This window comes from Pinus tabuliformis, chromosome 7, assembly GCF_031772625.1.
Source record: "Pinus tabuliformis cultivar Carrire ecotype Pingquan chromosome 7, CPIR1, whole genome shotgun sequence".
Lineage (NCBI taxonomy): Eukaryota > Viridiplantae > Streptophyta > Pinopsida > Pinales > Pinaceae > Pinus > Pinus tabuliformis.
In genome coordinates this window covers 1451541185-1451566985 of record NC_142293.1, presented here as the reverse complement: position 1 = coordinate 1451566985, position 25801 = coordinate 1451541185, and the positions used below count along the sequence as shown (strand labels likewise).

At 33.6% G+C, this 25801-nt stretch overlaps 1 long non-coding RNA gene across 5 annotated transcripts; it reads left to right on the top strand.

The window, feature by feature from the left end:
- Positions 1 to 395: 395 nt before the first annotated feature.
- Positions 396 to 17330, top strand: LOC149253176 (uncharacterized). 5 transcript variants are annotated; one of them, XR_016266136.1, is made up of 3 exons: positions 396 to 522; positions 609 to 690; positions 17136 to 17330. It is a non-coding gene; the product is annotated as an uncharacterized LOC149253176 (long non-coding RNA). The 5 variants fall into 5 exon arrangements; XR_016266137.1 differs by lacking the exon at positions 17136 to 17330 and adding an exon at positions 16252 to 16394; XR_016266135.1 differs by lacking the exon at positions 17136 to 17330 and adding an exon at positions 6358 to 6541.
- Positions 17331 to 25801: the final 8471 nt, after the last annotated feature.

The following is a 25801-nucleotide window of genomic DNA, read 5'->3' as shown; positions in this document are numbered from 1 at the left end:
GCCTGGAGGTCATGAGGCCAAGCCTTAGTTCTTTTCTGCCCATATCTATCACGTCGCCGGTTTGAAGGACATCAAATGTGCGACGCAGCAGTGGCGTGAAAGGCACGTCTGCAAGTTTTCGTAGGGTTATGTTTGTCACTGATAAGACCGATGAAACCCTACCCTGACGTTTATCGGCCCTACCCTAATATCTATCTGCACAGAATATCCTGACCAGAATAATGGATGGAGGCCACGAGACCGACATCCAGCAGACTGAAAGAAGACCGTATCCATCACATCGCTGGTTTGAAGGACATCGACTGTGCGACGCCTGTCACATTAGGTATGTGACTGATACGACCGGTGACACCCTACCCTCTATATATCTATGTCTAAAACTGCCTTTTAATTTCATTCCTATTTTATCATTTGAGTCCGGAGTCCGGTTATCAGTGTTTCACATAGTAAAAAAATTTCACCGTTCCATTTCTGAAATCCATGGGGCCATGGTGGTTTGTACCAGGGATTTCTGGTATTCAGGTAAAGACAACTCGAGTGTTTTCTCTTACAACAATTACCTGTTCCCTTGGCATTTTGTCCAATACGTTTTTATTATCGCTGTGCAGTTAGTGGAGGAGAAAATATTGGAAACGGTACATTACAGAGCTTTGAATGGAATGGGTAGAATTGAAAAGAGAAAAAACAACGGTATGTGTTTAGCTACCCATGTTTACATTTTTTTTATTTGTATTAAGAAAAGAAGTCACTGAATGTTGGGAAAGAAACACAAGGTGTATACTGCTCTGCACATGTTTAATTTTCATGTAAATATTTTGTGAGAAGACAATGAATGGTCATTTTAATTTTAGTGGCTGCTGAGTTTGAAGTTTGAAAAGTAGTGGTTGACTGAACCTTTTGTCGAGACCACATGGTCTTGTGAAACCTATGAAGAACCATTATTTCTGCAAACTATGTAATGATATTGCATATAACTCCCCCATTGTGTGAGCAGTTGCCTTGCCTTAGAAGGAAAATGAGGCCGCGATTGGCTGTAGCCATATTCACCACTCGTTCGAAAGATCCAGTGTTCTCGACATTTTTTGTCGTTCCCGTCCCAGATCTAGTTTATGTTCTAATTATAGTTACCGAATTTGAATTCGATTTGATACTAAAAAAATTCGTCTCTGCCAAAAATTAGAGAATACACATCTTACAGATAGTTAATATATTTTTAAAAATTTATATATAAAATTTAATATTGTAAATTTACTTATACCATTCAAAAATTATTATAAATGTAATTACAAGTTGTTATTTTCTAATTTGTTTTCAATATAGAAATAACATATAAATTTACGTACTATTTATTTGCCTCAACAGTTTACTATTTTATAACTATTTTTCGATACAAAAATAACATATGAATTTACTTATTTGTAACTACTATTTGCCATTTTACTAATTTTTTTCAATACAGAAGTTACCGTTTTTAATATTATTCCATTCACAAATACAAACCTATAATCTTTGCAACTGCATTAAAAAAGTATAGAAACAAAAGTTATGGTTTTTAAGTGTCACTCTGTGTTGTACATTTTAAGCATAAGCTCCCAGAAAGGGGTAGTTCCAGAATAAGCCAGCTAATAATGATACTCTAGAGTGTTTTAGAAAGTATAAGCCTTCAGTGATGAAAACTAACATAGTCAATAGAATGTTCCAGATTTGGGTACTTTGGAACCTAAAAACTAGCATATTCAATAGAATGTTCCAGATTTGGTTACTTTGGAACCTGAAAACTAGCATAGTCAATAGAATGTTCCAGATTTGGTTACTTTGGAACCTTTCCTTGCTTTGCTAGGAATAAACCAGGCTCTGGATAATAATGTTGTCGTGGACTTGGAACACAGTTGATAGAAGAACATTTTAGATTTTTTTTTTTTTTTTTCAATATGGAAACGGTTTTTGTTTTTAAATATAATTTTTGGTCTTCGAAACTGAATTCGAATTTGCCAAATTATCTATTATACCAAAATGAATCGGCGAATTTCCGTACTTTTTCGCCAATACACCCGTATTTGGTAGCTATGGTTCCAACGATTGATCGATTAAAGGCAAAGTTAGTTTCTCATTTTATGCCATAGCTTTAGTGGGTCGCTCACTTCGGTTAACAGCTCTTGGTCAAAGGTTCCTTGTAAAATTAAAGTTAGAATTTGCATAAATGTGAGTGAGCGGATAACGGTCAAACGCCTAGCAACCTTCGCAATAGCGAATAGTTATATTTAGCTCACTGGATTCATTGTAACGAAGACTGTATAGTTGAATTACTCGTGAAAGCATAAAGCATCGGCCAATTCTAAAGAAATTGGCAAAGTGGATTTCCAAAAAAACCTGGTAAACAACCAACCGGGCAACTGCGTTTTCCAACACCAAAAATTAGGGTGAACTCTATATGTTGGTTATATATCAAACAAAAATTGAAGTGCCTCTTTCGTTTTCAGATCAGATGGAATTTGTCTTGTCCACGTCCAAGCAATTGAAATAGAGATCCAAATATGTAAGAATTGTTAGCTTACAAATTCCTAGAAATAAGCGCTGGAATTATTTGAGTGGTAAAGATTTGTAAACTTTTTACCTAATATAATGTCAATGAAAAAACTGTTGGAGGATTATTTTGCTCCAAAATTCAATCCTTTCAATTCATTTGGTGAACCAAGCTACTAGGCAGAGGACCCATGAATTGATTTTAGCCTTCCGTCCATTAGAGCAACTTGAGGGAACAACCCGATCTCCAAGAGCAACTTGAGGAAACAACCTAATCTCCAAAGACAAACTCCTAGAAAAATGGTTTGTAAGGAGTGAGATTCACTCCACCATTACAGTTTTCACCGCACCAATCCATAGTTTTGTAGGCAATATATCCTTTGCACAATTTATTCAACGTTTGTGGCAAATGAATCACATTGCATATGAATTAACAGAACGAAGTAACCCTTTTGTTAACGGAATAAGTTGCATTTAAAAAGAAATAGATAAAAATAATGGAAAAAGGGCAATTCGGTAAGGTTTTTCGTTTCGAGTCAACCATTTTTAAAGACGGTATTGTGCCGTTTTATGGAAACGCCTATTTTTAACTCTATAGATCCATTAATACACCCTTTACGGACCTCAGGGCACGGACACTGACATCTATTTAATTTTCAGGCCAACACTTTCTGGTAACCATTCTACCGAAATGGAAATCCGGTTTTCCCTGTTCCAATTATGACAGGGTTTTACAGGCAACTCCGCCTGCGGATGTATATGCATATATGTATTGGATGGATGCCATTGTAACCATTCTACGAAATGGAAATCCGGTTTTCCCTTTTCCAGCTCTGACAGGTTTTTTACGGGCAACTCCGCCTGCGGATGTATGCATACATGGTTCCATTTCGTACTCTTGGATGGCGGATAAAGGTGAAAGGGAATGACATGTATATAACTTACCATTTCATGTGGCATACTCCACTCCACGCTGTCAACTCAACACATAATTAATGCGTATTATTTTCCAAATTTTGATTTGTATAATGGCGCTCTAAAATTCGAATTAGAATTTTGAATTTGTCAAACGGTCTTACCCTATTTTGCTATTTTGTTTTAGAAATTTGAAACAGAAAGTTGGCCCTGGGGCGGAGGTGGATTCTTCATTTCAATTCAGCTCCACGTTTGGGCCCTCTGATCGAAGTCATCCACACCGCTACTCACTCCATTGAGCGGGAGATCAATTCTGTCAGTGGATTGAGACATGACTCTTCACGGCATCAACTTCCAGGGAACACCCATTGGATTGTCCATGGAAAACAAAAGAATCTCTTTGGCAAACCATCGGGAAGCTCATCTACGCTCAGTTCTGGAGCTCGTTTGTTAGAATAGCGATTTTCCTTCCCATCTCAACAGTGGCCGCAATCCCAGGTAGCTCATTCTACATTTTCACCTTTATACAACTCATTTTGATTCTGTCCGAGATATAATCATCGGTATGCTTGCCTGGCTGCTACGCTAGGGCTACTTCAGATCAAGAAGGAAGTATGCATTAGGACCATGGTTTGCAGGGCGCCGAGATCACCATGGCAGCTAGTTATTGTGGCCATGGTTATTGGATGAAATTTTCTTCATAAAAATACGTATGAGCTTTTCACGGGTCCCAGTCATTTGGCTGAAAATTTATTTGTGGCGGTAATAGGTTTTGTTTTTCAGAGTTACCAGTCACGTGGTGGTTAACCATTCTGGTTTTTCAAAGTAATCAGCCATACGACCATGATTAAGCTTTTACGACCATGATTAAGCTTTTAAGTTTTCTTGGTAAAAAAATAAATTAAGGCTAAGCCGAAAATCTATATCTATTTCTATAGATTAAGTTTTTTTTTAAAGTTCAAAGGAAAAATATAACAAGAATATTATTTTATTTTATCATCACCGTTTTCTGTAATGATGTTCCATTGTTTTCTTTCCCATGAATATTATTTTGTAAACAAATATTAATTTTATTTTGTGGATTAATTATAATGTTATTTTAATACTAAAATTCTGATATAGAAGGTTAAATACGTTAAAGTTTTGATCTTTTAAGATCGGTCATTCCTCTCATGTATTTATAATTTTTTTTAATTTAAAATTAGGTTTTCGATTTTTTAATTAAAAAAAATATTTAAAAAGATATTATTTTGATTTATTTAATATTTAACTAATAAATATAAAAAATAATTAATTTATTTTTAATATATTCCTTTATGACTAAAAAGTTTTGGAAATAATCATAAAAATGTATGTTTTATTTTCATTTTTTTGGAAGTTGGTTTATTAGTTTTTTTGGAAGTTAATTAAAATTTAATGATTTAGAAATAAAAACCCATTTTATAAGAAAATTGGGTGCTTAGCTAAGCTACTAACTTAAAAATTAAAAAATTAAATTATTGACCATTGAAGTTATTTAAGAAATTAGTATTTTAAATTTTTTCTAAAATTTTATTAATTGCAAATAAATAAAGTAATGAATGAATTTTTTATTCAAATTATAGAAATATGGAAAGTTTCTTGCATAAAAAATGGTGGGCAACCATATCCACTTGGGTATTCTCTCTTGCAATGTTATAAAACAGTGAATAATTTTTTTAGTAAACTATTTTCACCCCTACATTATTCATTTGAGTGTTTTGTTTAAATGACTTCACTTATATATATATATATATATATATATATATATTATTTGGAGCAAATAAATAATAAATAGAGCTCATGTGGTATGAAGTATCCACCTCAACCTAGCTCCATATATGAAGCTAGGATACTATACTCAATTGTAGTTTTAAAATGTGAAGCATTATCATAATTATTTAAAAAAAATGTGGAGCAATAAGGAGATTAAGAATAAAATAGAGTTGAATTACTAAAAAGAAATCATCAACTTCAAGTTATAGGCTTCAAACTATCTTCTTATGGTTGAAAGTTAGAACAAATTACTTTGGTTTATAAGAAATTAGGTATTGGAAAAGGCATAATACAACTTTACACAAACAACTCAAATTGGTGAGATAAATAATGTAGAGGATGAAAAAACTCTTTTCAAGGGTTGAAAGGGTTGGATGAGTTCATGCAAGAAAAAAAGAATGGATGAACAATTGGAGTTATCTTCTAAAAAACAAAGAAATTTCATGCTATGCATTGTTTTACGTTAAATGCGATATATTATCATGTTCAATACATTTGCATAACTGTATGAACTTTTTTTATTGTTACAGCTGAGGGACCCACATCTCACAACATTTCAAATTGTCGAATTCGTTTATGTGATGAACATGCTATTGGAAAAAGATCTAGCATTGGGAACACTACTTCAGCGATTAACATACCAATATCCTCCCCCAAAGGTGCTTCCCCCTATTGTACAACCAATTAGAATGTATCATCGCCCACACCCACCACCTTTTTCCTTCATAAATTCTTCCATGCCTATAACCAACTTTGTAATACCTCCCCAATGCTCACCCCTACCCTTTAGTCATCCACCATTCGTCATCCACCATTCTCATTTTTTCAATCATCCACTCTTAACATTCCAATTTCCCCCCCTAGGTTAATCCCCAGGCCTACAGTGATTCCCACTATCGCCCACACCCACTACCTTTTCCCTATTTCCTTTTATCCAGCACCCCTAAACCATGCCTATATCCGTCACCAAGTGCTCCACCATCTACCCAGGAAGGGCTGTTTTCTCCATTGCCTTAGATCCTCACGGTGAGAATGAGTATTTGATCAAAATATCATCATGAATTAATGGAATTGATTCTATGCCTTTCAATTTTTACAACTAATTGATTATTGTAATTTTTGCAGAGATATCAATTTGGAAATCCACTTGGGAGTGCCAAGAGGGACGAGGGTGACTTATAGACCTATACTTTAGATCGATCATGATGTTGTTTTTCCGTTATGTCATTTATGAGCATGAGATTCCATTATCTATGTTGGAAATGAAGTTCTATTTTGTAAAAAAGAAAAATGTATAGTTGGACCAATTTTGAATAAAAATACATAAATTTAGACCTTGATGAGTGTAGTTGTAATGGATTTTGCTTTTATTATTTACAAATTATCAAGTTTGCAAGTTAAGTTACTTTTATATTTATATCTTATTTGATGTTGCATGCCTCGATGAACATATCATTACTATGGATCGACCTCTTGTTTTAATAAATTAGGAGAAGACACGAAGTATAGGGCAAAAAATGTATGTATAGAGCCTAGAGCTCTGCACAGCTTCCGCATATGCGCATATCTTCTGTAAATGCACAATTTTTTTTTTCTGTATATGCGTTTCTTTTTTTTCGTATATGTGCATATATGAAAAATATACACATACAAAAAATATGCACATATACAAAAGTTTTACATATAAAAAAGATATACGCATATACGAAAGATATACGAAGATTTGAACATATATAGAAGATATGTGTATTTACGAAAGAAGCATAAATTTTATATACGGAGGTAGCGCAACTTTATATATGTGCATATTTTGTATCGCATATCTTACATATGTGCACAACTTATATGTTTGTGCATATCTTCTGTATATGTACATAAACAAAAGGTTCACATATATATGGCGGTTAAAGTTGAATATATAAGAAGGTTGAAGTTATTCTCAACTTTTGTATATGCGCATATATGGAAGCTACGTATATATGGAAGTTGTGCACAAGATATGCACAACTTCCGTATATGCGTATATCCTCTATATATGTGAAACTTTTGTATATGTACATATACAAAAGCTAAGTATATAAAGAAGTTGTGCACAACTTCCATAATATGCATACAGAAGTTGTGCGCATATGGAAAATATGCATATAATTGGAGTTGTTTATATATGAAAGTTGCAATTGTACATGTGTATGTGTATATACGAAAAATATGCGCATATACAAAAGCTTCACATATACGAAAGATATATGCATATACGGAAGATGTGCACATACGAAAAATATGCGCATATACAAAAGCTTCACATATACGCATATACGGAAGATGTGCACATACGAAAAATATGCACATATACAAAAGCTTCACATATACGAAAGATATACGCATATATGGAAGATGTGCACATATACAAAAGTTATGTGTATTTACGGAAGATTTGAACATATATAGAAGATATGTATTTACGAAAAAAACAAATTTTATATACGGAGGTAGCACAACTTCTGTATATGTACATATTCCATATTGCATATCTTTCGTATGTGCACAACTTATATGTATGTGCATATTTTCTGTATATGCACATAAACAGAAGATCCACATATATATGGAGGTTAAAGTTGAGTATATAAGAAAGTTGAAGTTATTCCCAACTTTTTGTATATGCTCAACTTCTCTACCTGCACATATCTTCTGTATATGCAGAACTTTTATATGTGTGCATATTCTCTCTATATGTGTTCTTACGTATATTCACATATCTTCTGTATATACGCATATTCAAAAGATATGCACATATACTTGAAATGTATATATTAAAGCTACACATATATGAAAGATATGTGCATATAACATGTGCATGTGCAACTTCCGTATATACGCATATCCTCCATATAGGCATATTTGACAGCCTTCATATGCGCATATCTTATGTGCTTATACTGAAGAAGTGCGTATACCGAAAACATGCACATATATGGACGCTAGAGTTCTGCACAACTTCTGTATATCCACATATCTTCCGTATATACGCATTTTTTTTTCCCATATATGTGTGTATCTTTTGTAAATGTGCATACTTTCTCTACAGTGAACAATTTTTGTATGTGTATACACAAAAGTTGTGCGCATATGGAAAATACGCATATATATTGGAGTTCTGTATATATGAAGGTTGCAGTTGTACATGTGTATGTGCATATACGAAAAATATGCGCATATACAAAAGCTTCACATATACGAAAGATATACGCATATACGGAAGTTGCGCATATATCAGAAGGTTCGCCAATATAGAGAGGAAGCAAGTGTTTCATCAGGAATTCCAACTTGTGGAATTCATAGGATAATAGTATGATGGCATAAGAGATGAAACAAATCAAAGTGTTGAATCTCTTTTCAATCAAGGAAGCTGTTGAAATAATCGTAGATAATCTAAAGGTAAAATAGGTATGTATGTTTGTATTCAATAATATAAAGTCATGTTGTATGGTTGTAGGTAACATTGATCACTACTCTATCTTGAGAAGCATGATCAAAGAAAAGGAATCTCCTCCCATGAAAGTCTATGCTATAAGGCATGTGTCACACTAGATGAAATCAACATAATATGTCCTCATATGGAATATGAGGTGGTTGACAGCAACTAGAGGAACTCTGATTGGAAGTTCCTAGGAATGTCATGTGTGAAGAAAGAAATGAAGAGAGCATAGACTATGCAACCATGGAAGAAGGCAGTCAACACATTCCAAGAAGTGAAAGATTTGACTATGAAACATCCCTGAAAGATATGGATAATCTAATGGAATTCTGCAAAAGATGGAGATCCTCGACAATATATATATATATATATATATATATATATATATATAAGAGATGTGTGAACATGTAAGAAGGATGTTAATGCCAAAAGGAAGATGTCATGATGAAACACCATCACAAAGGTGATTTTGATTCAAGTGTTCATTTCATATTTTTTAACAATATCTGGATGGTCTTATGTAGGTCTTTCAAGAATGCCATGTAGAAGGGTATAAGATCCTTCCAAATAAGATAGCATGAAGAAGACAACTTGATTGATGGATCACTTTCTGATGAAAGGAATGATGACATGATTGACTCATAGATGAAAGTGATGCATGGTTTGTGACCTATGAAGATGTCCCAAAAGATGAAGACTACTAGACAAATAAATTCATGACATCAAAGGAAGGATCTCTTCAAGCGATTGGTTTTGTTTCCGTCTACACTTGAGCAGTTGTTGTAGGTCCTTAATTAAGAGGGATCATGGAAGGAAGTTTCTTAATTGGAAGAAACTTAGAAATTCCTAAGCCAAGAGGGAGCTTAGGTACATTCCTTCTATAGGAATGAGTACATTCCTTTATTGGAATAGATATGTCCTCCATAATTATTAGGGAGAGATAGACACATCATTATTGTCTTCACTGGGAAGAAAGAATGAAGGACTGGTAAATATCTGGCATTCGATTCTCGTTAAATATGAGATAAGGCATCCAAGATAAGAGTAGTCATAGAGGACCTATATTATTTGAGGATTGGGAATCTAAGATAAGAATAGTCCTAATGGAACACAACCTAAGAACTCGGGTGGGGTATGTTTGGGGAGAGATAATGATGAGAGTGTCTATAAATCATTGGTCTCGCCAACATTGAGCTTAGATCCTGTGGAGAGATAGAACTATTAGTCAAGGCTTTTCTATGTGACAGTGTTGGTTGATATGATGCTATAAAGATGGGATACCAATATGATTTTTCTTATGAGAAATTCTTCATTGAGAATGGCCAAGTACCATTATGAATACCTCCCTAGTTAAGAGGAAGTGTTGAAAAGTGTAACTAGGTTCGGTCTTCATACTGACATGTGTAATTTTGTGTTTTGTGTAATTTATGTAAAGAAGAAAAATAAAATGATTGTATGCTTGACTCATGGGTTTCATGAGAAAGAAGTTTTCTTTTTAGATGGATCCCATTAAGAGCCTTTAGGATTTGTCATACGAGTCAAATAGAGTCAATTTCATGTATGAAGAACCATTCTTGGTCCTGTTACAAATGTATATGAGTCAATAGAATGGTCGAGTAGCCCTCCAAAGACAAGCACAAGTTCTCCTCTTCAATTCGACCTCTAGATAAAGTGAATAACTCATGTGGGCTTCACCTTATGGAGACACATATTCATATAAACACGTCGACTTATCTATATAGAAAAGCCACTATATATGTGTGTGAAGGGTCTTTGCATTTCCACACGAGCCAAGTTCGAATATCAGTTCAGTGAAGAAGCTCAGATAAGCTATAGGATTGCAGAGACAAGTTCGCTAAAGGAGCTTGGATAAAGATATAATATTGCAGAGGTAAGTTTGGTGTTATCTCACAGTCAAGGAGTTCGGGTATACCTCTGAGATTCAGATAACAATTATGATGACAACTTCGGTGTTACCACAATTCAGAGCTACCACAACAAGAAGAGTTTGAAGGTCTCATAATTTGGTATCATTACACTTTAATGCTACCACAATGAGAAGGGTTTGATGCCTCACAACTTAGGTGCCATTATACGCAGTGAGGAAGTCTCTATACTACCATAGAGAAAAGGTCACGACGAGTAAAGAGATCTCAGTCTCGGCGATGATTATATCTCGGTGTTAAGGAGGTCGAAGCAGAAGGGAAGTCAAGAGGCAGAAAAGATAATAATATTGATAGTCAATAGAGCTAGTGTCTTAGTCTTAGTCTCTAACTAACATCGATGTTTACCTTAATGGGGGTATAGGAGGTAGAGATTGATCTCTCTTTATCGAAAGGTTAACAACTGATGAAGAAGGGGAAGACGAAGAGAGAGGGGTCTGGTTCACTTAGACCAGGGGAGGGAACTGGTTAATGGAGGACGAGGAAGGATTCAATCCTTGGCTTGAAACATGAGACATAAAAAAGAATTGACTTCTAGCAGAGCTAACGGATGAGGAGGGTTGACAACTTCCATATATGCGCATATGCAGAATTTGTGCATAATTGGTATATGCACAACTTTTGTATATGTGCATATATTTTGTATATGCAGAACTTTTGTATATGTTCTTATATGGAAGTTGCACACGCGCAAAAGATCTCATATATTCATGAAGTGTGTTAGGTTTAAAAGTATTTAGGTGAGATTGTGTCATTCTAACTAAAACATTTGAAACTAAATTAATTGATTGATTCTAACAACATTCTCCATTCCTCTTCTCCAAATTTTGTTTCAGTTCTATTGTTTCATTGGTGGGTTCACATACCACTAATACAAAATTAAATAGTTAAATTTCATATCAATACCAACAAATGAGTTAATTATATCACCACAAATAATTATAATACCCATAAGATTAAGATTATAATTATAATGTTTTGAAAATTGAATTTGATGTCATGGCACATTACCACTTGAAGAGAGTTTTTTCATCCTCTACATTATTTATCTCACCAATTTGAGTTGTTTGTGTAAAGTTGTATTATGCCTTTTCCAATACCTAATTTCCTATAAACTGAAGTAATTTGTTCTAACTTTCAACCATAAGAAGATAGTTTGAACCCTATAACTTGAAGTTGATGATTTCTTTTTAGTAATTCAACTCTATTTTATTCTTAATCTCCTTATTGCTCCACACATTTTTTTTAAAATAATTATGATAATGCTTCACATTTTAAAACTACAATTGAGTATAGTATCCTAGCTTCATATATGGAGCTAGGTTGAGGTGGATACTTCATACCACATGAGCTCTATTTAGCATTATCAGTGATGGAGCACAAGGGATACTAGCTATTTTGGGGATACTATAAGGAATGAAATTTCCCAAATGGTCATTGAGTAAGACCTAAAACTACTTATGATTATCTAATAACTCATCTTCTTTTAATGTAAAGAAATAGATTAATGGCCCAAAACCTAAAGGCATATGGCAAGAGTGAAAGCCTATTCCCTTATGGACCACTAACGATTTATTTTAGGTGACAATGTTTTAGGGAATTACTAGTCATCCTATATTCAAAGATAACAACCTTTGATGATTCTCCTCACTATATATATATAAGAAGTACATCCATACAAACAAAACACTCACATGAATAATGTAGAGGTGCAAATAATTAAATCTAGGGGGTGACTTATTTTTATTTATTTGCTCCAAATATATATATATATATATATATATATATATATATATATAACACTCAAATAAGTGAAGTCATTTAAACAAAACACTCAAATGAATAATGTAGGGGTGAAAATAGTTTACTATAGGTGGTGTCCTCTTTTAATTTATTTCCTCCAAATAGTTTAGAATGATGGACAAAGACCATAAACCTAAGACTTTTTAGTTCATTAATAAATGCACTTTACCTTAAATTTAATGCACATGTTGAAAATTAAGGTCATAGTCATATTCTTATACTAGTAGAGGAGAGTATATATTGTTTTTTATTTTGGTTAAAGAAATTTGAATTTCAATTAGTTTTGAAATTGTTTAAACAAATTTTATGAAATTTATTATAACATTGCAAGAGAGAATGCCATGTGGATAGTTGCCCACCATTTTTTATGCAAGAAACTTTCCATATTTCTATAATTTGAATAAAAAATTCATTCATTACTTTATCTATTTGCAATTAATAAAATTTTAGAAAATGTTTAAAATACTAATTTCTTAAATAACTTCAATAGTCAATAATTTAATTTTTTAAGTTAGTAGCTTAGCTAAGCACCCAATTTTCTTATAAAAAGGTTTTTTATTTCTAAATTATTAAATTTTAATTAACTTCCAAAAAAACCTAATGAACTAACTTCCAAAAAAATGAAAATGAAAAATACATTTTTATGATTATTTCCAAAACTTTTTCATCATAAAAAAATATATTAAAAATAAATTAATTATTTTTTATATTTATTTGTTAAATATTAAATAAATCAAAATAATTTTTTCCCTAAATAATTTTTTTTAATTAAAAAATAGAAAACTTAATTTTAAATTTAAAAAAATAAATTATAAATACATGAGAGGAATGACGGATCTTAAAAGATCAAAACTTTAACGTATTTAACCTTCTATATCAGAATTTTATTATTAAAATAACATTATAATTAATCCAAAAAAATAAAATTAATATTTGTTTACAAAATAATATCCATGGGAAAGAAAACAATGAAACATCATTACAGAAAAGGGTGATGATAAAATAAAATAATATTCTTGTTATATTTTTCCTTTGAACTTAAAAAAAGAAAACTTAATCTATGGAAATGGATATAGATTTTCGGCTTAGCTTTAATTTATTTTTTTACCAAGAAAACTCAAAAGGTTAATCATGGTCGTATGGCTGATTACTTTGAAAAACCAGAATAGTTAACCACGACCACGTGACTGGTAACTCTGAAAAACAAAACCTATTACTGCCACAAATAAATTTTCAGCCAAATCACTGCGACCCCTGAAAAACTCATACGTATTTTTATGAAGAAAATTTCATCCAATAACCATGGCCACAATAACTAGCTGCCATGGTGATCTCGGGCGCTCTGCAAACCATGGTCCTAATGCATACTTCCTTTTTGATCTGAAGTATCCCTAGCGTAGTAGCCCAGGCAAGCATACCGATGATTATATCTCGGACAGAATCAAAATGAGTTGTATAAAGGTGAAAATGTAGAATGAGCTACCTGGGATTGCGGCCACTGTTGAGATGGGAAGGAAAATCGCTATTCTAACAAACGAGCTCCAGAACTGAGCGAAGATGAGCTTCCTGATGGTTGCCAAAGAGATTCTTTTGTTTTCCATGGACAATCCAATGGGTGTTCCTTGGAAGTTGCTGCCGTGAAGAGCCATGTCTCAATCTATTGACAAAATTGATCTCCCGCTCAATGGAGTGAGTAGCGGTGTGGATGACTTCGATCAGAGGGCCCAACCACTGCCGATACGTTCATGTTTGGAGCTGAGTTGAAATGAAGAATCCACCTTCGCCCTAGGCCCAACTTTCTGTTTCAAATTTCTAAAACAAAATAGCAAAATAGGCCGGTTGACAAATTCAAAATTCTAATTCGAATTTTAGAGTGCCATTATACAAATCAAAATTTGGAAAATAATACGCATTAATTATGTGTTGAATTGACAGCGTGGGGTGGAGTATGCGACATGAGATGGTAAGTTATATACATGTCATTCCCTTTCATCTTTAACCGCCATCCAAGAGTACGAAATGGAACCATGTATGCATACATCCACAGGGGGAGTTGCCCGTAAAAAACCTGTCAAAACTGGAAAAGGGAAAACCGGATTTCCATTTCGTAGAATGGTTAACATGGCATCCATCCAATACATGCATGCATATACATCCGCAGGCGGAGTTGCGTGTAAAACCCTCTCAGAATTGGAAAAGGGAAAACCGGATTTCCATTTCGGTAGAATGGTTACCAGAAAGTGTTTGCCTGAAAATTAAATAGATGTTAGAGTGTCTGTGACCTGAGGTCTGTAGGGGGTGTATTAATGGATCTATAGAGTTGGAAATAGGCGTTGCCGTGTTTTATTGGGTCGTCCGTAATTTTGGTTGATCATTGTTGTCCCCTAATTTGGATAATTTGGATTATAAACCTTGTATAGAAAGAAAAATGAAGGTATTTGAAATTTACATTAAAATATTAGAATGTGTATGCATAAGGAGTAATTAAAAAGGAAAAATATAGGAAAATATATGTTGTAGGGTAAAAATGTAGTGTTTTCAGTTGTTAGTATCTATATAGGTATTTGAATAAGCCATATAAAACATATTTGATATCGTTTGTGTTTGTTTGTTTAAATCAAAACTTTATTTAGTGCTTTCTTTTTTCCTTTTTTTCCTTTGCCATCTTTATTATTGAAAACCGCCATTCTCATTAGTCCATTGCATTGATTTGTTTCAAAGCTATGACACAAGAATGACAACATTTGAGTGTAAATAAGGGGTCTATTATTACTAGCAAGCCACACATGATCAACCACATCATTGATATTTTCCCCTCTTTATTGACAACACTACCATTGAGGTAATCATTCTCTTTAAAATATTTTGAGTTCTTATTACTATCTTGATTGAAATTGTTTTTAAATGGAGGATGCTTCAACCTATTGCTCTTTTAATAAAATAGAAAAATAAGGATGGTATTGTGTGGGTCTTTTATTTATTTTTTACTCTTTTCTCAAATAGAGCTTAACTAATATGGTTAGTTAGATAGGTGAAAAAATAAGGTCTTCCCATTGGGAATTTCTCACTGTCTCAAGAGTCATGAGACATTAATCCCTCTTAGGATGACTTGACTAGATTTGTCTGTTGTTCCCTCACATTTATGCACTTGACGAAAACTCCTATTGGTTGTGCCTTCTTTGACCTTTGTCATTTCACTATAAGACTTATTTGACCTAAAAAACTAATGGTTGGGCTAGATCTCGATCCTCCCATTCATTGTATAAAGCAGTTGAACGTTAATTGGATGGTTGAGAAGCAAATATATGTTGGTTGATTTGGGGGTCAATCTCATTCATTCACTCAACTAGGTGCATGGGTTCATTTATAAGTTGTTGAAGTGATGGAATGAGAATCACCCAAGAAGAGAAAGAAAGATCAATCCCAATGCTTTGTCCCCCTATCAACCCTTAGTTTGAGTGACATTTTCAATAGAAAATTGCCTCTAACTTTTCATATAGAGAAGAAATTTAACCTATCTACTCGTGAATATGATACTATTTTTGATTTCACCTTTTTGAAATTTATTCAGTAGCTTGGGTGATATCATAACGCAATTCTATAGCTGATATTTGTAAATGGATCTCTACCTTATTTTCCATTGGAAATAAAGAGTGACGAGATTAGTTGTTCAAGCGTTCATCATAGATGATGTTATTGCTGAAATTGAAGCGTTAAGGTGAAATGTTTATTCTTTTTATAAGAGACAAAAAATATTGTTAATGTATATTCTCTTTAAAAATTATGTTATTCCAGGTCTTCAATAAAGAAAGGTGATGTAGTTGCAAGTCAAAATCAGGGAAAGATAAACTACAATTTGAAAGCATTCGACAAGTTTGTGCAAAAAAAAGGCATGTATGAACAATTGGAGATATCTTCTCAAAAACAAAGAAATGTGGACCACATCCCTGAGTTAATGTGACATTCTATTATACATAAAATTGGTATGGAAATTTGATATTATGCATTGTTTTATGTGAAATAAGATATATTATCATTTTCAGTGCATTTGTTTAAATATATAAATTTTTTTATTATTACAGTCGAGGGACCCACATATCACAATGTTCCAACTTGTCGACTTGGATTATTTGGTGGGCATATTGTTGAAAAAAATCTAAGATTGGGAACATTGCTCTAGGCATTAGCATCCCAATTTCCTCTCTGAGGGTGCTTCCCCCTATTGTAGAACTGATGGGGATGTATCATTCCCCACACCCACCACCTTTTTCTTTCATAAATTCTTTGATGACTATAACCACCTCCCCAAAGACTTCTCAATGCCCACCCTTACCCTTTAGTCATCTCACCCTTCTCATTGTTTCAATTATCCATCCTGAACATTCCAATTTCCCCCTAGGGTGATTCCCACTATCGTACAACTGATGCAGGTGTATCACCGCCCACACCCACTACCTTATTCATATTTCACCTATGCCATGCCTTTATCCATCACCCCTGAACCACACCTATATCCAACACTAAATGCTCCACCATCTACCTAAGAAGGGCAACCTTCTCCATCGCCTTGGATCTTCACGGTGAGAATGAATAGTTGATCAAAATCTTATCATGAATTAATAGAATTGATTCTATGCATTTTAGCTTTTATAACTAATTGATTATTGTAATTTTCACAGCAATTTCAATTTGGAAATGCACGTGGGAGTGCCAAGAGTGGTGACAGTGACTTATAGACCGATTTTCTAGATTAGTCATGATGCCAATTTGCCATTATGTCATCTATGGGAATGAACTTCCATTATCTATGTTGGGAATGAAGTTCCATTTTTTTAAAAGAAAAATGTATAACTGAACCGATTTTGAATACAAATATATCAATATGGACTTGTGTATATGCCAATGTCATCATTGAATTTTAAATTCATGATGTGGATTTGATGTTATATTCTATCAATGTTACATTACTTTTGATAAATGTAGTTAGAATGGAATTTTTTTTATTTATGTACAAATTATCAAATTTGCAAGTTAAGCTACTTATATATTTATATCTTACTCGATGTTACATGTATGGGCTAACATCTCATTACCATGGAACTTTTCTTAATTGTAATAATATATGTATCGTGTACATGAAGAGAGAGCGCACACACACATGGATTTAGATTTATTTTAATTTTAAATTTATGAAAAAGAAGACTAAAGTTTTAAATTACACTATACATGTCTTACAATAAAATTTTCAAAAATAGATAAAGGTTTGAGCTTTTACCACTTTAATACTAACATGTAAAGATGAAAATTTTATTGGCAAGTTGATCCAGTATTATTTAAGATATTTTTTCTTTTATTTTTGTTTTATATATATATTAACAATTCCTTTATTTATCTATGGTGGGAATAAAAGAATAAGAGCACAAAAAGTATGTATGGTGGGAATACATAGAAGAAATATGCATGCATAGTTAGAGTGTCCCAAAGAAAATGTACACTAGTAAAAGGACAAAACATGCATGACAAGTGTGGTAGCTTTAGATATTATTTATTTATTTTTTCCTTTACATTTTCTTTTCTCTTAGTTCTTTTAACTTGATCATAAATATTATGTTAAGTGTTGTAATTGGGATAAGAAACAATAAGTTGCTCTAGAAATTTTTGTCACTCATAACATAAGTTATCTTAAAGTAAAATCAAATTGAATTGGTATAAATTTTTATTACAATTATTTTTTGTTTGTCGTTATTAAAAGTTTATTGTATATTTCAAATCTATAATGGATGTACTTCTTTTGCTTTAATTGTTAATTCAACAATTAACACAACCATATCATGTAATATCAAACAAAATATCCGCGACTATCAAGCACAACATCCTTAGATATCGAACATGTCATCTTTAAATATCTAACAAATCATCCTTATTAAATTATCGTAATAAAAAGATGATCATAAGATTCTATATCTTGAACTTCATCAACCATGAATAAGTTATTGGGCAAGTAATTATGTCAAAACTAAGCCGTTTTCTGAGATTAAACTATGTTTTCTATCTTCCATTTTTTTTTTCTAATATTATAAGTAAAATTAAATCTATAATCAATATCAACTGCCAAATATTTATATGAAAGAAAAATACAATCATGTACATGATAAAAATTATATACACGAATTAAATAATAGTTTTAAAAACAAACTTATATTAAATTTTCCAAAACAATATAACTTTAAAAACAAGTTAAGCTAATCCAATTTATATAGGACAATTCCAATGAGGTGGCACAACAATTCTAATTATGATTGAATTTTGAAAAAGACATTAAATAATTCAAAATAAAACTTATAAAAAATTAGGTAAAAAGTGATATCATTGAACCTTTGGAAGAAAACGTTAAATAATTTGAATCAAAACTTATAAAAATATAGCTAGTAAAAAAAAAAACTAGTAAATCAATATTAGATTATTTAAATCAAAATAAATATTATCTAATTCATCTTATTATTATATTTAAATTTTAAATATTCAAATTGGTTTTCAAATAACGTAATGATGGTTGATTTTCTTTCATATTAATTTAGTAATATTATATTATCTAATATATTTTAACATTTTAAAATAAGTGTTTTTAGTAACTCGCATATATTCAATCTATTAATTTAGTTTCAAATATTTTAGTTTGAATGATGCAATCTGACCTAAACACTTTTACGCTTAACCCATTTCATGCATATATGAGATTTTTCACATGTGTGCAACTTATGTAGACGCACATATATAGAATTTGTGCATATATGAAAGTCTCGCATAAATGAAGTATGCATAACTTTTGGATATGTGCATATATGAAAGTTGTACATATATAGAAGATGTGCATATATGTAAACTATGCTTATAATGAAGTTGTACATATACAAAATTCACACAACTTTTATATATGCACATCTTATGTGTCTCATATCTTTCGTATATGCACATATAAAGAAGATATGTGCATATACAGAGACTGAATACATACGGATGTTGAAGTTGTGCACAACTTTTGTATGTGTGCATATATGGAAGTTGCGTATATATGGTAGATGCACATATACAAAAGTTGCATATGTACGGAAGTTATGTGCATAGCCTATGTATATGCACAACTTACGGATATGTACATATACAGAAGTTGCACATATACAACTTCCATATATGCACATATATAAAAGCTCACATATACAGAAGTTATGCGCAATTTTCGTAATATGCATAAATGACAGTCTCCAGATATGCACAACATTGGTGTATGAAAAATATGCGCATATACGGAAGATATGCACAACATTGGTGTATGAAAAATATGCGCATATACGGAAGATATGTGCATATATAGAAGTTGCACATATATGGAAGATATGTTCATATATAGAAGTTGCACATATATGGAAGATATGTGTGTATACGAAAGTTACACATATACGAAGGATATGCACATATACGAAAGTTGCGCCTTTAATGAAAATATGCACATATATGGAAGTTGCAAATTTACCATATATACACATCTACTGTATATGTGCAATTTTCAGATATGCACATATACGGAAGTTGTGGATATATGGAACACATGCGCGTATACAAAAGATGAAGTTGCACATTTACCGTATATGCACATCTACGGTATATGTGCAATTTTCAGAGATGCGTATATATGAAATATATGCACATATACTGAAGTTGTGCATATATGGAACACATGCACATATACATAATATGTGCATATACAGAAGCCACACAACTTCTATATATGCATCTTACATATCACATATTTTCTATATATTTCATATATGCACAACTGCCATATATGTGCACATAAGGAAGATATGCCCATATACGAAAGTTATCCATATAAGGAAGATATGCCCATATACAAAAGTTGTGTATATACTATTGTTGTGCATATACCAAAAATATGTACATATACAGAAGTTGTGTATATATTGATGTTGTGCATATACCAAAAATATGTACATATACAGAAGTCACACAACTTTTGTATAAGCGTATTTTCCATATCACATATCTTCCATATATGCACAATTTTTGTATATCTGCATATCTTCTATATACGTGAAACTTCCATATATGCGCATATACGGAAGTTGTGGATATATGAAAGATTTACTTGCACATCGTATTTGAAATTAGTTGAATCACATATTTTTATCTACTCCTTGAGAATTGAGACGCTTTCAGTTCTAGGGGTGTTACTAGGAACCAACGATAAGGGAGGTCTATCCAAACTTTCCCTTTATAGCTCTTAACATAAAATGAATGCCTTCCATGTGAGACATATGGATGGAACAACCTACATATTAAACATGTGGACCTGGAGTTGAAATCAAGGCATTGATTAGGAGTCTTATTTTATAAGTGTTTGTTTAGGAAAAAAAACAAACTTACTTGGTCCTAGGTCATGGTCATCAAGTTCTAATTGAATTCCTAATTCGAATGATTAGTTCACTCTACATATAAGAATGAAGTGAAATGACCTCAAAAATTATCTCTTTTGAAGGACACCTCACCAATATCAAGTAATACGAAAGAGTGACAAATAATTCCATGCACATTACAAATGATGTTCAATGAAAAAGAATACTATGCACATTACAAATGCACCACCATGATGAATGTGTACATGTTGGTCGAGTAATAAAAAAATATCATGCATTGAAGAATGATATGACACTCTTTGTCAAGTACATATTTTGTTTTCCTACACTTAATTTCAATAAAAGTTTTATGACTAATAAAAACAAGATGTAGAAAATTTAATGTTAAAAAAAAAGTAGCTCCTAATAAATCATAACAATTAAATAACATTCAAATAAAACTTCTTTTAGATTAAACTTTTATTGCAATTTACTGCTTGTATAATGATGTCGTCTAGTCTGTTGAAAATTCCATTAAGACGATAAATCAATTTTAACTGTGTTATTATATTTTTCAATTTTTAAAATGTAATTTATTTTATATTTTATTGATAATGTAAAGGTCAGATGCCCCCGATGCGGGTGGTTGTTAGTTATAAAAGGCTTATGGCTTGTCAGCAGGGCATGTGTCCGCCCGGACAAGCCACGTACACCAGGAGGACTCGCCCTAAATGTTACAGCACACAACATTTAAGGATGAGGGATATGGCTCATGGCAGAAGCGTCCCTTCGACATTTACTACTCGCCTTGAGAACCGGAACATGGCACTTCAAAGCCAGAGGTTCTCGGACACTCTCCCGCATTTCTCGTTTGCTCCTGTTCTGGTCTTGAGGGAGGTGGCGGAGGCTCACTGTTTCGGCTCCTATTCAGGTTCTGAGAGCGACTGTGATGGTTTAGAGGCCTTAGATTTGGGCAATTTGGGGGTATACCCGCAGTCTGGTAACGAAACTGGGAAATTGGCGGTGTTGCATACCTGCTACCCGCAGTCTAGTTTGAGGATTGGGAGTCTGGTTCAGAGTGACAATTCGCGTGAGCATACTTGCCACCCGCACATTTCCAACATGCAGCGAGAACGCCAACGGGGAATCAGTCGGCGTGGTAGTTATAGTGGCAGAGCCCCGTCTCAGAGGCATGCCCCATCTCCCTCTTCCTCAATTGAAGTATCTTCTGAGCACAGGCGAACTAGGGGAAGGCCTTCGAGCAGAGGAAGAGCAGCGGAATTTCAAGAGCGAATGGAATGTGGGCACTCTGAGCACCCAATGGTAAGATACCACATTCCATGTACATTGTCTAATTCCACTTTTTTTGTAACGGTTTCAGTGGAGCACTGCAGCAATCCATGGGGTGAAGATGAGGCTCCTCGTGCCAGCCCTCCGCAGATTCCTGGGATAGCACCCACAGTTGAAATGCAAGCTCCCTCCATTGACATGCTACGCCCTGTTCAAGATCCTGGAGCAGGCCCGAGTGAACCTGTGCAGCGCAACGTTGGTAAGGCCATCCACCAACCTCCCCTCTGCAAGATGGAGGACGAACCGCAAACCACTGAAGAAGAATAGTACGCCTAGCTCGCGCTCCAGGTTTCTCAGCAAGGAATTTTCTCTCTGTCTGCTCCCTTCGCTATCTTATATGTGTCTGCACTTTGTCACTATGTATCTCTGTCCTTCTCTGTTACAGTGTTGGTTATCTACAGTTGTTTCAGACTCCATGTGTTTCTGTTGTTTCAGTCTCCATGTGCTTCAGTCCATGTGTCCGTTTCATGAATGTCGCTCTGGTTTCAATCTTTTGTAATCCTGGAATGAATACTCCTGAGTCTACTGTCTGTCCTACGATAGGTTTTACAGGGCCTCGGCTCTGTTGTAATACTGCTGATGTAATTTTTGTTCTTGTTGTAATATAATAGCTCAGTCTTATTTAGAAAAAAAAAAAATGTAAAGGTCAGATGTGAGATCCAAGAAATCTATGTAGATTTGTACTAATGCATTCCAAATTCATTCTAATTGATATTCAATTACCAATTAATAACTATGATATAAAGTCAATGTACATAAACAAATGTAATTATGAAGCTTTCCCAATTTTTTATTATAATTTGCTTAAACAATGACTAGAATTTGGGGTTGCATTTAAAATTTATATTCCATTAAAAAAAATCAAAATCTTATTAAAAGAATACAATTATGATATATATATATTGTTACGAATTAAAATATAAAACAAATTTAAGTTACATTAATAGTTGCCATACACTGCCCACGGGGCTTTGGATTGACGGTGAATGGGTGCGCTGTTAAGGCACTCCTTGCGATAGGTCATTGGTTCAAATCCTCCTTGGGTATTTAGGTTAGTCTTAACTAGAAAAAAAAATAGTTGCCATAAACTTTAAATATTTTGTTGCACTCTTTTCACATTAAGATTTTTTTCTCTCTCCTAAACTAAATGAGTTATTACTAGGTGAATATTTTTTTTGAAATTTTGATTAAGCTAATATTTTCACAATTCATGTTTCATTTAAATTTTCTTTAATTCAATATATTATCATTTATAACAATAGATTTATTCAAATTATCATTTTTTTTTTCTAAGTAAAGTCTATCTATTATATAAAAAAGGGGGAAAAAATATTTACAGAGAGGTATAGACCTCTGAGGGGGCAACAGCCAGCCCTCTATCACAAAATCTGCTGCATGCAGCACTGAAGTATCTGATTACAATCCATAAGGCAGTTTTCAAAATGCAATAACCACAAAAATGAACATCCTGCGTATCCGGCCATACAACATTTCTGAGACTTTTATAAAAAGACTGGAGACAAACACTGATAAGCTGGAGGAACGACCGCTGTGAGAAAAACCTTAGTGAGAAAAAACTGGAGAAACAACCGCTGTGCGCCATTTCAAAAACAAAAACTTCCTTCTGAATGAAATTTTAAGCCTGAGGTGGCATGTCTTCATCTGCATCCAAATCGCGCTCGGTGGTGCTGACCCATTCGACCCCCATATTCTCCTCGGTATCCTTTTCTGCTCGCTCCGGCATAGACATCAGGTGTGGCATATTGGCTGAGGAAGACGCTGGAGCGCAGGGGATAATATCATCATTAACAGAGAGTGAATGCAAGGGCGAATCCTCACGCTGCTCTGCGGCCTGGAGCGGGTCAGGGGCATTGAGGATGTCACCGGCTTCATTTTCATGCGAATTACTGGGACTGAGAGAGAGCGAACTGTCCTTGATGTATTCCTCTGAGCTTGAGGAATCCTCTTCCTCCTCAGAAAAAATAACCGTGAGCAGGGCAGAAATTGTGGGCTTGTGCAATTTACTTTTGAATTTGAACCGGCAGGAATGTAGGGAACTGTGCAAAGAAGGACCAGAATGTTCAGACGAAGGGGATGACGGAGATTTGGAGGCAAGCGGGACGATGCAGGGAGGATTAGGCGCCCCTCTGCCCCTATTACCCCCACGACCACCATAATTGCTGCCTCTACGGGGAATTCCTCGCTGTCGTGGGGCCATTGCAAGGTAGCAAGCCAGATTATGGGAGTGGAAGCCCAGCAAACACCAAATAAACCAGTATCTGGAGGACTGAACCTTTCGGAAAGACTGAACACAATTGAGACTCGAAATTTCTAATTCTGTTCTTAATTCTTCAAGTCTTGGCTCGAATTGAAGATAAACAAGCGACCCGCAAGCAGAGACGTGAGCTATGCCATAGAGAAACCAAAAAACCAGATAGTAAACATACCAGATGCAATGCGTATGCGTCGTGAACCAGGGGATGGAATTGGCCAAGAGTCTATGCCTATGGAACCAGGGGGGTTGCCAAACTCGCCTCTCTGCCTCAAGAACGAACTTAACACTTTTCTCAGGAGCGAAAGTGCCAGAGCACTGCCAAAGGAATGTCGCCTGCCTGATATCTGACTCACTGAACTTATGAGCCATCTTAATAATCGAACCCCGCTTGCCGTGAGCCCAGTGAGGCATTAAGGGCCTTAAATGCTCTGCCATACATTTACTCATCGCAGCCTCCAGGACGCCAGGTGCCCCCTTCGCTCGCTTGAGCATTTACACTGACCTTACCACCGACATCCGGGATTCAAATTATCATTATAAATAACATTAAAATAAATCATTTAATTGAAAAATATATATATTTGAAATAATTCATATTGATAATAATTAAATGTTGTATTTGTTCTCCATAATAAAATAAAATAAAGTGAGATGTCTCAATTATGTTTTCAATGTAAAAATAATAATTCGGTTTTATAGTTTGCACATGGTTTTGGAACCATGGTTTTGGTTGGCCATTGTATTGTGGCCGTAGCATTTTTTTGTATAGCCTATATAAATATTCGATGACTCTCATAAAATAAATAGAAAGCGGAAGGTAGAGGACATTGGAGTGGAGGTGAAGTTTGATGTACATTTTATCTCATGGTTTTTCCCAATTGGGTTTTCCATGTAAAATTTGTGTTGTATTAATAAATTATTATTGATCTAAGATTTATTGTAATTTATGTATTGATTGATGTTCAAAATATAAAAATATTTAGAACATTTCTAAACATGGTTCCAATGTCTAATCATAAAATTTAGATATTTTCACAAATTTTTAAAATATTTTTGACTTTTGGCTTTTTAGGTTATTAAATAGTTCTTAAAAGTTATATTGTATTTGCATGCTTTAGATTCAGTCTCTTTTCCATAGTTAAGTGTAATAAACTATTATGGTTGTGTATCAAATTGAGATTTCATGCAAAACAAGAAACATTTCCATTGTTCAAAAGTTATTGCCAACTTATATATATATATATATATATATATATATATATATATGTTCAACACTCTTTAAATAATTTCAAGGGGTTTAGTTTATTAT